Source organism: Cupressus sempervirens, chromosome 3 (genome assembly GCF_028749045.1).
Source record: "Cupressus sempervirens isolate cs-2001-9-10 chromosome 3, ASM2874904v1, whole genome shotgun sequence".
Classification (NCBI taxonomy): Eukaryota; Viridiplantae; Streptophyta; class Pinopsida; order Cupressales; family Cupressaceae; genus Cupressus; species Cupressus sempervirens.
Genome location: NC_143120.1, coordinates 111,040,527 through 111,053,675, shown reverse-complemented (window position 1 = coordinate 111,053,675; position 13,149 = coordinate 111,040,527). Strand labels below are relative to the sequence as shown.

Sequence of the window (13,149 nt, the reverse complement as noted above, 5' to 3'; positions counted from 1 at the left end):
TAAGCCCCTCCTTGGCAACATTGTAGTCTTCCCTTCTTAGCCAAATAGTAGTAGGATTGAAATGTAGATATATATTGCTGATTTTGCTATTATAGTTGATATTACAATCTCATTATTGCAAATGATATTAATACTACAATAGTTATACTTACGATATATGATCAATATTCATATATATAAATATGTATATCATTATCTTAGAATCATATAAGATTATTTATTTGCTTCAACTCATTTTGAAGAAATATCATTGTATTTATATTCACCTTTATAATCATAATCCATTCAAAAAGTCACGCTCCTTCATAATTACGATTCCATGTGAAAAGTCACAACCCTTCATAATTAAAATCCTTTCGAAAAGTCACAACCATTCATAATCAGAATCCTTTCAAAAAGTTACAATACATTATCATTGCAACATTTTTGAAAATGTCACAAACATTCATAATTATGACCCTTCCAAAGAGTCACATCCGTTCAATATCATTGATACTTTTGGCGAAAGTCACTTCCTTATTTTCTTCACATTACTTTCCTCTTCCATTATTCTTTTTTTTACTCCTATCTTTTCCCCCTCTTCCCTCCTTTTTGAAATGAACTCTCTTCTCTTCTATATCTTATTTTGAAGGACTCATGTGTTTTTATTACATATCTCTTGACTTTTCATTAGATTTAGTTTTTTTTTTTCTTTTTAAGAGGGGTAAATGCTTTGACCTGGAGCTATGAACCAATGAGGCCACAAATGGGGGACCTCATTCCCATTAGATTTGAACCTTGATGACAACAACTCAACAACTTAACCATCACAACATGCCACTATTGGCTTCATTAGATTTAGTTAACTTTATTATTTTATATTATATTATTTATTTACTTATTTACTTTCTACAATATTATCTCTTACAGTCAATTTTATTTATTTATTCATCCATTGTAATTTTATTATTATTTATTCCTAAGGACTGATAATGATTCAAATTTATCTCTAAAGCTACTAACAATTTGCTCTCAAGTAGCATTTGAATATAAGTGTACAAACTGAATAAGATAGACAAAGATCAAACATGCCAAGACTATCCCTGTATCCCAAAAGCTGATACACAAAGAAAGCTACGATACTCGATCATAATTATTCTTTGTTAAGACAAGTGTAACTTTCAGTATCATGCTATATGCAAACTTATTTGTATTTAATGAAAAAGGAATTTATTGTAGAAACATTGTAAACTAGGGTATGACCCTTTAATTTCTGGGCAATACTAGAAGTTTTCTTCTTCGTTCTTTCCTACCAGGGCCTGTTTGAACGAAGAATTTTTGTAACTTTTTTTCAATATATAATATAATATATAGGGCTCCAACCTTTTACCGATCAAAAAAATTATTATTATTATTTATTTTTAGATTTTATATTATTATTTATTTTTATATCTTATAATAACATTTTATGTCTATTTCTTTTTTTTTGTTAATACCAATTGTAATATATAATTTTATTATCATTATTTATTTAATAATATTATCTTATTTAATTACTATCTAAAATACTGATTCATCTAGGTTGCAACTGGAAGCGGCGGCGGAGGCGGATGGATGTCAGATGCGTCTAGATGCCCTGCGGAGGTTTCCCAAAAGCCCATGGCTAGCTTCCAGGAAACCTCCACAGGGCATTTGTACGCCTCTAAAGGTACATGGGAGCCCAACACCCAAAAACAAAAAAAAATGCCAAACAACTTAAGTTATATTGTTTGCATGTGCTCTAATTCTTTTTTTTTGGGGCTTTCTTTTGCAAGGAAACCCTAAAACAACCCTAAAGGTAAATGTTGAAGCAATCACAAGTCATTTTGTAACTTTGTTTGCAGCTACTTCTCATTTGGTTTCCATTTTGCATTGTGAAGGCAAGTTGAGCATTTTTGAAGAGGATCAGTCAGAGGGCAAGAGATTGCTTCCTCAAAGAAATTTTAAGCATTTAAGGTAAGTGTTTAATACCATTCTTGAGTATTTTTTTTTAGTTTTTGATGAATTGTTTCAAGTTTTTGAAGAAATTTTTCAAGTTTTTTTTCATATTTTTTTTAAAGAAATAAAGAAGCAAGTTTGGGTATCTATTTTAGTAGTTTTTTGTTCATTATTTTGCACTTATATGCTTGATGTTCATAGTTGTTCTCCTAATTAAAATTTATTTATTTTCTTATTATAGGTTGCAAAAAGCTAGATTTTATTGTACAAGAATGGTCACCAATGGTAATCGAAGTTCAATAGGGGGGAAGGAGAGAAAGAGACTAATAATTTTAAAGTTGATATAGGATCTCATTTGTGGAGACATACAATAAGTATATGACAAGCTTCAGGAGGTGGCTCATACTATTGGTAGTGCAATTATTGTGAAAGTAACAAAGGAAAACCTTTCAATAGTTCATATTCTCGAGTGAAGCTTCATTTTATGGGCCTTGCTGGCAAAGGATTTGGAATGTGCAAAGGCAAAAATGGTACTGGGTTGACTAGTGCAGAAATAATTTCATTTGTAAGAGAACAAGAAGTTGTTGATGCATTGGTCAAAAGATCAAAAAAAGGTTACTATCAACCTCCATCCTCAAAGAGCAAGATGCATGCACCCACTGAACCAATTGTATCCTTCCAACACCCATTCTTGCAAGTACTTGTACCAGTAGAGGATGAGGAAGAAGTGGGAATTACAACCAACAAAAGAAGCTCATTGCACACAACAATTAAAATGGAGTCAAGAGACTGTGTTGATGAAGCTATTGCATGTTGCCTCTATGCGAATGGTCTTCCTTTCAACTTGGTGAGATCACCATATTGGAAGAAAATGGTGGCAGCAATCAAAGAAGCACTGGCTGATTAGACAAGCCCAGGGTATGAAAAGGTGTGTATGCCTCTATTGCAACAAGAGAAGACACATATGGAGAAAGACCTTCAATCAATCAAAAAATCTTGGAAAACTTCGGGTCAAACTATTGTGTCAGATGGTTAGAAGGATGTAATAAATCAGTCATTGATTAATGTGACTGCAGTGTCCCCCAAAGGAGCAATGGTTTTGAAGGTTGTTGATTGTGAGGGGAAGTGAAGGATTCCCAATTCATTTCTAGAATTCTAACTGAGGATATCGAAATGGTGGGTAGTCAGAATGTGGTACAGGTGGTCACAAACGATGCCAAAAACTGCAAGGGTGTGGGTGCTTTGGTTGAGAGTAGGTATGACCACATTTTTTGGACTCCATGCATCGTACACTCCCTTAACTTGGTCATATAAAAGATTGGCACTTAAATAGATTGGTGAAGAAAATATACCAAGAGGGGGAGGAGATACAAATGTTTGTGACATACCACCACATGTCAGAATCCATTTTAAGAACATACTCCAAATTGGAGATGCTGAAAGTAAATTAATTTTTTGAAATTACTAAATTTCATGGATATGTAATTTAGTTAAAATTAATAATTTAATTGTCAATTGACATATTGTTAACTTGCTTAGGATGTTAAGACCCATTTTGCATCTCATACAATTCTGATGAGACGGCTCCTCAAGGTAAAAGATGCTTGAGCCAAATTGTCATCTCTAATCAATGGGGCATATGGAAGGCCTCAAATTCAAAAAGAGCCCAAAGGATCAAGGATTTGGTCTTGGATGACGTTCGGCACATGTGGCATATGTATTGGATTTCACCCTGCCCATCATGACTATGCTCCACTTTTCTAATACAGATACACCTTGCTTGGGGGATGTGTATGATGGCATGGACACCATGGTTGAGAAGGTAAAACATTCTATACAAACACATGAGAGTGACCCCACACAAAGCAAAGCCTTATGCAATCAAGTGGAAGCAATCATCCACCATCGTTGGGAGAACATGACTACCCCATTGTAGCTCCTTGCATATGCCTTATCTCCTAGGTACTATAGTGAGGAGTTACTTGGTATGTCGGGTAGAGATGCACCATTTGCGGATGAGGAGGTTGTTGAGGGGTGCCACAAAGCTCCTACAAGACTCTTCCCTCTGGAAGAAATGCATGAAAAAGTGAGGCTAAAATTTGGGTTGTTTGCTTTGGGATTAAAGCATTCTCCATTTGCAGTAAAGGACCAAAATAGAATGGGAGCTATCACATGGTGGTACATGTATGGTCAACCTTTCAAGCATCTTCAACCTCTTGCAATCAAGGTCCTATCACGAGTAAGTTTTTAAGTTTTTTTGTTTTATGTTTACCAATTGCATTCTAGAATAAAGTGGTTTCACACATTCTATAAAATTAATTTTCTTTTCATTTATATGTTTCGTGACCACTATCTAGGTTGTTAGTTCTTCTGCACATACTCCTTTATCCATTCAATGAAGCGCAACCAGTTGGGCTCCAAGAAAGTTGAGGAGTTGATCTTTGTCCACACCAATTTGCATCTTTCGTCAAGTAAGAATGATCATTACAAGGAAGGGACAACAAAGCTTTGGGATGTAGCCCCTAAATGTGCGAATTTGAATGCAACACTTCATGATCTTACCACACTTGAAGATGGTGATGGTGATGATAGTGTGGCACCTGGTGCATCTAGCATAAGTGGAACCATTTTTTGTTCAAATGATCTTTCAGCAGTTGGAGATAATGATGAGAATGTGGATTTTCTTGCAAATCCTTATGATTCAGACTCTTATGCATATTAATTGATTGAATCTTCAATCATGCACTAAATTTTTATTTTGTTGGAATCTTGAACATCACCAATTGGAACTTATAATTTATTGTTTAAACTCTAATGTTGAACAAGCACATATTGATATGAATTTTGAAATATCTTGAATTTTGATAAAAGGTGAAGTATCTTAATCATGCTATCAAATGATTTGTTTTTGTATATTTCTCGCATTTCTTTGCATATGTTACACACACACACACGTGCGATGCACACACGCTTCCTCCCGCATCCACATCCAAAAATAATAATTCGCTGCATCCCGTATCCGCTTCTAAATCCGCATTTAAATTGGTAACTTGGATTATTATTATTATTATAATTCTAACTTAAAATAGGGACATGACAACCTCCATTTATAGGGCTAGTCAGATACTCTAAGGGTGTCAAAAAGGATGTAAAATGGAATTTGTCAAAGAAGGGTTGAATCAAGGTGATTATAATAAGGGAGCTCAAGGAAATTCAAGGATGACTAGGTTTGGCCATGTGGATAGAGCGCAGAAGGAAAGGTCCTATTGATGGCAAGAAAATGGATGGCGCGAGTTGCAAAGACTGAAGCAAGATTTTAGGCTAAGCGCATAGGTTTGATTGCAAGGACAATTAATATATGGTAGAATAAATTTGGAAGGGGAGTCACAAATTGTTGTCAATTCAATATTTAAAGGCCATTAGTGAATTGACTTTGAACGGTGAAAAGGGAAATTAAACCAATTAAAAATTTCATCATGACACGCGTATATTGTGAGGGCAATGACTTAGGAAACGACGTTGCAAATGTGGCAATGGACATGACTCTATAGGATGTGGAGGTCATTTCAACTATGAATTTAGAATTTCCCAGTGTTACATGGGGATGCATCCCTGGCCTAAAATTCCTCATACGAGAAACATTTCCGAGACTTGGGGATGGCTAGGGAGCTGCCCATCCCATCCCTTTTTTTGAAAATTCACAAGAAATGCCCCAGAAACTTTGGGACTTCAGACAAATCTTTAGGGGACACCCATACGTCTTGAGTACGGTCCAGGACACCTTGGAGTCCCCAGGATAAATGGGCATCCCCGATGAAATAGGCAACATAAGCACTTTAAAAACACTCTTTTCTTTTATAAAACTCTTTCCTTTTTTAATTTTACAGTGGGGGGCCTTTCCTTCTAAGTTCAACCTAACATGCTTATTACCTTTGGTAGTTAGTTCCTACTAATTGGGATCCCCTAATTATTATTTCACAACATTACATTAAGAATCATGAAATTAAGAATGTTGTTATAGTCATGCTACACTCTCGAAATCCTATAGCAGACTGTTTGCAAGGTGTTAGGAAAGTCTGAAAAGTGCTTTACAGACCTAGAACATGCATTTTTTAGTCATTTTGTGGCAATACATCAATGCTAGGTTGGTTTTAGGTTGATTTAGAACTTTTATGGAAGCTATGTTTTATACATGCTTTCATATATATATATGCAAATTCCCCTATATCTTTTAAATTCTCCCTTTATTTATATAGCTGTCCCCATTGCCATCCCCAAACTTGGAAAAAAAAAAATTGCTGTCCCGGAAACCCGTCCCCTTCGTCCATGTCCCATAAACATGGAGTAACACTGCAATTTCCATAAGGCTGGTACAAAGCTCCAAGATTACAATATCAATTTGGGACATTGAAAGGGATGGGCACCATGAGATGATAAGCGCGATGGAGGGATAAAAAGTTATAGATTGATTATTATGAATGGGCTATATAGATGGAGCAAGTGGCATAAGCAACTTTGTAACCAACAATGAAAGTAGAGATGGACTCATCAATTTGATTAGTTTCAAAGTGGCAAATGGCCTTTTTAGGAGACATCTTTGAGAGGAGGAGGATGGAGATATTTCAAACAATGGTAGGGGCGATTCATCATGCCCTGTCAATGATGTTGGGAGACTGCTACTTGAATAGAAAAAAAGGTATAGGATGAACCTGGATGTTGCTTCAATATTTTGTGCTATGTTGTAGGACGCCAAGGAAATAGAGAATATGGTGGGTGCAATAGTGGTTAAGCTGATATGGAAGCAATCGTGCGGAGGCCTGAAGGGAGAGCATTTATGCGACATGTACTGATTCCTGATGGTAGCATGAGAGCACAACTCGGAAGAACGGATGATGACCCACTGCAGTCTTTTGTGGTATTGGGGGGTTGGAATTAACATTGTCAAGCAAAGAGCATTGGCTCCTAACAGTATCAATTTCCTAGCAGGGTGTGTCAAGAGTGTGGTCGCAGGGGATGCAAGGTGGACTTTTGCATTGGTAGCAGACACAAGGGATGATACAGAGCATGCAGGTGGTGCTAATGATGAGGAAGGTCAGGGGTAAAGAGGATGTTTGGGGCTGGTCGATGCAGGTTTTTTATTTATACTGTAAATGTTGAATGCAGGTGAATAGCTAGAGGAAATAGAGTAGGAGGCATGTTCACCCAAATGGATAGATGCAAGGGTCATTTTGTAGTAAAGACCCTTAGATGATGGAGTTTGCAAATGTCTGAGCCCAAATATAGGAGCAGATATAAAATGTGTTTAGATACAACACAACTGGGTGTGTCCTCGTGGAATCACATTAATCGATCAAAAAAAGAACCTTTAACTCTCTTCAATTACTTGAGTCAAATTTTGTTGAAAGTGTATCCTTTTGGTGAATTCAAACTATAAAAAAATATGAACACTTCATCATAATAAATCTGTTCATTATTTTATAAAGGAAGAAATCTCATGATGTACATGACCAAGTTCAACATTTAATATCTCAAATGGGCATTGGTCTAATAGCAAGGCAGGGTTCCAGCAGTACTCTACAAGGTCTCTGTGTTATGCAGACAAAGTAATATGGGTCACACCCAAGGAAGGCTGATTCAAATTTCAAGGCAAATGCCTGGAACTAGAAATCCCTTGAGGTAGCTTCTATTTCTAAGCCTAAGCGTACTCTAGGCTTCATATACATTCATTGTGCATTAAACGATGAGAGTTGAGTGTCATCCAGCGCATAAAAGGATGGGAGTGGAGTCATCTTGTGCATAAAAGGATGGGAGTGGAGTTCATTGTGCATTAAACGATGAGAGTTGAGTGTCATCCAGCGCATAAAAGGATGGGAGTGGAGTCATCTTGTGCATCAAAGGATCACAACATGTTATTCGTACCTGGCATAAAAATGAAACATTAAAATATTCAAAGAAAATCATCCTATAAGCTCACTAGCTCCAAAACATACCGAATGTATAAGCTCAAAATCCACGAGGCATAATGTCTGTAAATATTTTATTTAAACTTAGTGTCAGGGATTGAGGTGCTATCCATTCCATCAAATTTATTTATTTATTTTTTAATGTTTGACAGCAACAGACAACCATCAATTTTATATCCAAGCTCCAGCTCCAGTGCAAAACCCCAAGACAACTTACCAACCATGAAAAATAACAAACAAAGTAATTGTTTTCTATTAACAAAACTATCCTGTCCCATACATTGGCCTCTATAGGCCACTAGGTAGAGAAATGGAGAATACTATTCCAAAACCTAATCCCTAAACGCTAAATGCTGTAATAGAACCCGCACTAAACTTGCTTATGTTACACAAACATTTGTATGACAACATATACTTTTCATAGTAGACTTAAATCATAATTTAGCACGGCCATTATTGCGAAGAAACGGCAAAAATATAGCCATAACTCCCGAAGACTAGTTTTGTCTGTCCACTGAATAAATATGTCTGAAAGAAAAATTTCGTCTCCTTTTCTCAAGTGTTACCAATTGATTGAAAAGAAAATACAAGCAATGAAGATTTAGGAAGATAAAATTACCTGGCATTAGACAATCTCTCGCTATTCTAGCGCATGGAAATTCGCCCCCGATGATTCAGTGTTATTCTTCGAGCTAAATGGAACATCCTCTTATGCTTTTCAGTTGGCACGCTGCCTTACAGTAATTATTAAGGGAATGGCACTTCACTGTAGTTAATTATCTCGATTTTGTATATATATTGTGTTTAAATTTAAAAATTGGAAGTCGTATCTGCCGTACCCTATGCCATTTTTCTTTTAGTTTTTATTAAAACGCTCTGAAAACTGCGGGCGAGGGCTGACCCATCATTACACACGAGACGAGGTCTCTACGAGCGTACAGCAAAAACCGACAACAACATGCCCGTGGCTATACAGCCACGAAAATGCACTTTCTTTACATTGCTTTTTCTAACTTTTTTGAAAAATTGACTAAGTCCTCTCCTTCGTAAGGAAGTGCATTTTCGTGGCTGTATAGACGTTGCCCAACAACATAACCCTAGTCAATTCTCTTTTTAAATATTACAAATTTTATTTCATCTCTCTAGTGAGAAGAGATTAAATAAGTTATCCCAATTAAAACTAAGAGTCTTGTAATTCTTCATAATAATAAAGAGAATAAACATATTACTACAATAATTATTAAAATTAGATTTTTTTATTAAAAAAGAGTATTCACAGTTATGCAGGATGAGTACTCCATAGCAATAACAACAAAATTATAGAGAAACTTTAAACCAAAAATGAAATAAGCATTTATTTTCGGTGTTGGTCATTAGGGATCTTGAGAGTAAAACTCTCATCTAATCATCCATCGGAACCAAAACAACCTCTTGGAAATGATGTTGTTGTCATCATCTTCCAAGCCCTTCTCCTTCTCATATTGGAGGAGTTGCAACGTAGTGGTTGTCGAGTGCATCATTTTAACAAAAAAAATTGCTAGGGTAGAGAAGTTCTCGTCCAATTCAGTGAACTTGTCATTCAAGTTGTCCACCTCCATCAAACTTCTCACCTCTTCCATGAGGAAACCACAATCCTGGCAGTTAACTTTAGCCTTGACACAAGCTTCATCTTGCACACAACTAGAGTTAAGAAAATCATCTAAATTTTCTCCCCTTATCAGTAGGACCAAGAGGGAAAGTGGTTGTCCTAGGAGAAGCATCTTTATTAGTAGAACCAAGGGGGGAAGTGGTTGTCATAGGAGAAGCATCTTTATCGATAAGACCAAGGGGAAAAGTGGTTGTCAAAGGAGAGGCATCTTTGTGGCCTTTAGAGACCTTGGGGGTTGTAAAATCAACAGTGTTGGTTTTGAAGGTAGTAGACACATGTAAAATCCCTATTGTTGGCAATGGTTTCCTTCTCCAGATTGGCCTTGTCTCTTTCAGACTTGGACATCTCTTCAATGTATCTACTCCTCGCCACCTTCTCATTTTCCCTTTAGTTGTGTGTGGGTGCCTTTAAGAATTGTGATGTTGCCATGTGTAGTATTTTGAGTCAAAACGCATTGACCCATGTTTCAACAGTATTGGTTCATACGAATGGGACTCACTTATGTGAGCATTATCTAGATATAATGAGTGTTAAGTGTTCTATATGAGAGAATGGGACTCACCTCTATGAGCATTCACTAGATATAATGAGCGTTAAGTGTTCTATCCATTATTATGAGAGATGCATTTGGGTGATCTGGTACCCATGAAACATGGGTCAATAAGTTTGACTCAAAATACTAAATAGTTGAATCTTGATAGCAATATCACAAATTGACTTGTTGGAGAGAAATCTATGTTACTAACCTTTAAGAATGTTTAAATGGCATACCTATTTGTAAAGAGATCTTTAACTATCAATCTTAGAATTACCTTATTTGAATTAAAAGTTATTTCAAATATTGTTATATTTTTTTCATTATTATTTATTTTATCTAACTTTATAATTATGTGCGGGCGCGCGTGTGTGTATTGATGTATGATTGGTGCAATTTAGGGTAGACCAATGTGAGATTCAAGTGAAACTCACTGAAGATTTGTCATGTCCCCTTTTCAAATAATTAAAAAATAATAATCTTTGCTAAGGCACGCAGGCCCAAGAAAGTGAAGTTTCGGAAAAAGGGGGTTAATCTTTGGAAACCGTTGGACTAATAAATGAAAATTATTATTAAAATATGTTTCATTAACCTCTCTTGGACGTGAGTTACAGTTATGCCCTCTTTTAAGGGGTTTTGGAGGCATTTTGGGCTCATTCCAGAACTTGATTTTGCTGATTTCTTTGTTATTCTTTAGAGGCTGCCAAACCTGTGGAGAAGGAGACCCAAGAACGGGAGTTTGCAGGTTTCTAGGGAGACCCAAGAACGGGAGTTTGCAGGTTTCCAGGAAGGCTAAGGAAGGGAGTTTGAAGCCATTCCATGTGCATGCTCATACAGAGTTTGCCTTTGTGTTGAACAGTGTAGATTTGTGGGTTTTTGGGCATTTTTGTGTTAATTCCGGGAGCCCGATGAGCATAGTTTTTGTCCTACATTTGTGAGCAGCTGTGTAAAGGCTATATAGATCTGGAAATTTTATTTTGTAGGCTGTTATGCTGCTGAAATTTCTGTAAAAATGTCCATTTTCAGATTTATTAATAATAGGTGAAGATGTGAAGCTTTTGGCACCATTTCTGGCATACCCGATTTGGGGTTTCTTGAGAAATTTGGAGGATCTTTGTGATATTAGTTGTTTGATCTTAAAGATCTAATTAAAGGTTGGAAATATCATACAAAAATCAGAAAAGGGACATTTCAGTGGTATCAGAGCCATGATCTCTTGTCATGTCCCCTTTTCAAATAATTAAAAAATAATAATCTTTGCTAAGGCACGCAGGCCCAAGAAAGTGAAGTTTCGGAAAAAGGGGGTTAATCTTTGGAAACCGTTGGACTAATAAATGAAAATTATTATTAAAATATGTTTCATTAACCTCTCTTGGACGTGAGTTACAGTTATGCCCTCTTTTAAGGGGTTTTGGAGGCATTTTGGGCTCATTCCAGAACTTGATTTTGCTGATTTCTTTGTTATTCTTCAGAGGCTGCCAAACCTGTGGAGAAGGAGACCCAAGAACGGGAGTTTGCAGGTTTCCAGGGAGACCCAAGAACGGGAGTTTGCAGGTTTCCAGGAAGGCTAAGGACGGGAGTTTGAAGCCATTCCATGTGCATGCTCATACAGAGTTTGCCTTTGTGCTGAACAGTGTAGATTTGTGGGTTTTTGAGCATTTTTGTGTTAATTTCGGGAGCCCGATGAGCATAGTTTTTGTCCTACATTTGTGAGCAGCTGTGTAAAGGCTATATAGATCTGGAAATTTCATTTTGTAGGCTGTTATGCTGCTGAAATTTCTGTAAAAATGTCCATTTTCAGATTTATTAATAATAGGTGAAGCTGTGAAGCTTTTGGCACCATTTCTGGCATACCCGATTTGGGGTTTCTTGAGAAATTTGGAGGATCTTTGTGATATTAGTTGTTTGATCTTAAAGATCTAATTAAAGGTTGGAAATATCATACAAAAATCAGAAAAGGGGACATTTCAAGATCAAAGGTCTTGGCACTACAGAAAGTAAAGGGGAGCAATAAGGAATGAACGAATATCTCGAGGATGCCTTTGGAAATAATATATTGAAGTTCTCTTCATGTGTAGTAGACCTATTTTCAAAAATGAATAAGATAATTAATGCCCTAGAAAAAATGACGATGATTAATAAGGTAATTTCAAAGGAGGGGTCAAGTGGAAAGAAAATTCACAATTGGTTTGATGTAAAATAAGTCAAAGCCATATTTGAATTTCTACCCAAACAAATTTGTGTACTAGACTTCAAAAAGGAAGAGAAGAGGGATGAGTATATGGGTGAGACACCATGCTGACATGGGGATTCTTTAGTCTATATTGAAACATGGACAAACAAATTGACCCAAGAATGATACCATTTGAATATTTGTCAAATGATTGCATAAAGAAGATCGAGGTGTACCTTGTTCAAGTACTTGGCATCATCAAGGGAAAAGACATCTCAATTTTATATGTCAAGGTGAAGTCATTCTCCATTCACCCAATTCCAAAAACCATAAATTTGAGCACATTGACTAGGGTGTGGGAGCACATAGTTGAGATTGTATTGCTTGCAATGTGGGAGCATAAGTCATATTACAGTAGGATGCATTAGGCCCCCAATCACAAAGTGGGCACGTAAGAAAAATTCTAGAAAAATAGCATCTAACAATGTTGAAGTTGGTGTCCTACCCTTTGCTTACTTTAATCATAGATATGAGGTCATCATCTCAATCAGCTAAGGTGTGGAACATTTAAGCATATATGTGAATCAATAAAGGGAAGAAAATTTGAAGAGAATCTGACAAGTAAAAAAGGAGAAGATAGAAAGGAAGAAATAAAAGAAACCAATTTATAGCACTTAGGGTAGAAAACTAACCAAGTAAACAAAAAGAAAAGAGACCAAACATTAGTAAAATGAAGAAGCTTGTCATTGAGGGGGGAAATGGTGTGGATTATTTCGAAGATAAGGAGGAATGTCCAAGTGAACTGAAGGAGGAATATTTGGAGAATATAGAATGGTCAGTAGAAGAGGAAGGTGAGGGTGATTGATTGGAGATG

The 13,149-nt window shown here is 36.3% G+C and overlaps 1 protein-coding gene across 2 annotated transcripts in view; it reads right to left on the bottom strand.

The window, feature by feature from the left end:
* The window catches only part of LOC149565028 (uncharacterized), an 80,202-nt gene extending 71,195 nt beyond the window's left edge, over positions 1-9,007 (bottom strand). For both annotated transcript variants that reach the window (XM_089818574.1, XM_089818575.1), the window contains exon 1: positions 8,539-9,007. The gene's annotated coding sequence lies outside the window, so the exon portion shown is untranslated. The remainder of the gene's footprint in view (positions 1-8,538) is intronic.
* Between the last annotated feature and the right edge of the window lie 4,142 nt (positions 9,008-13,149).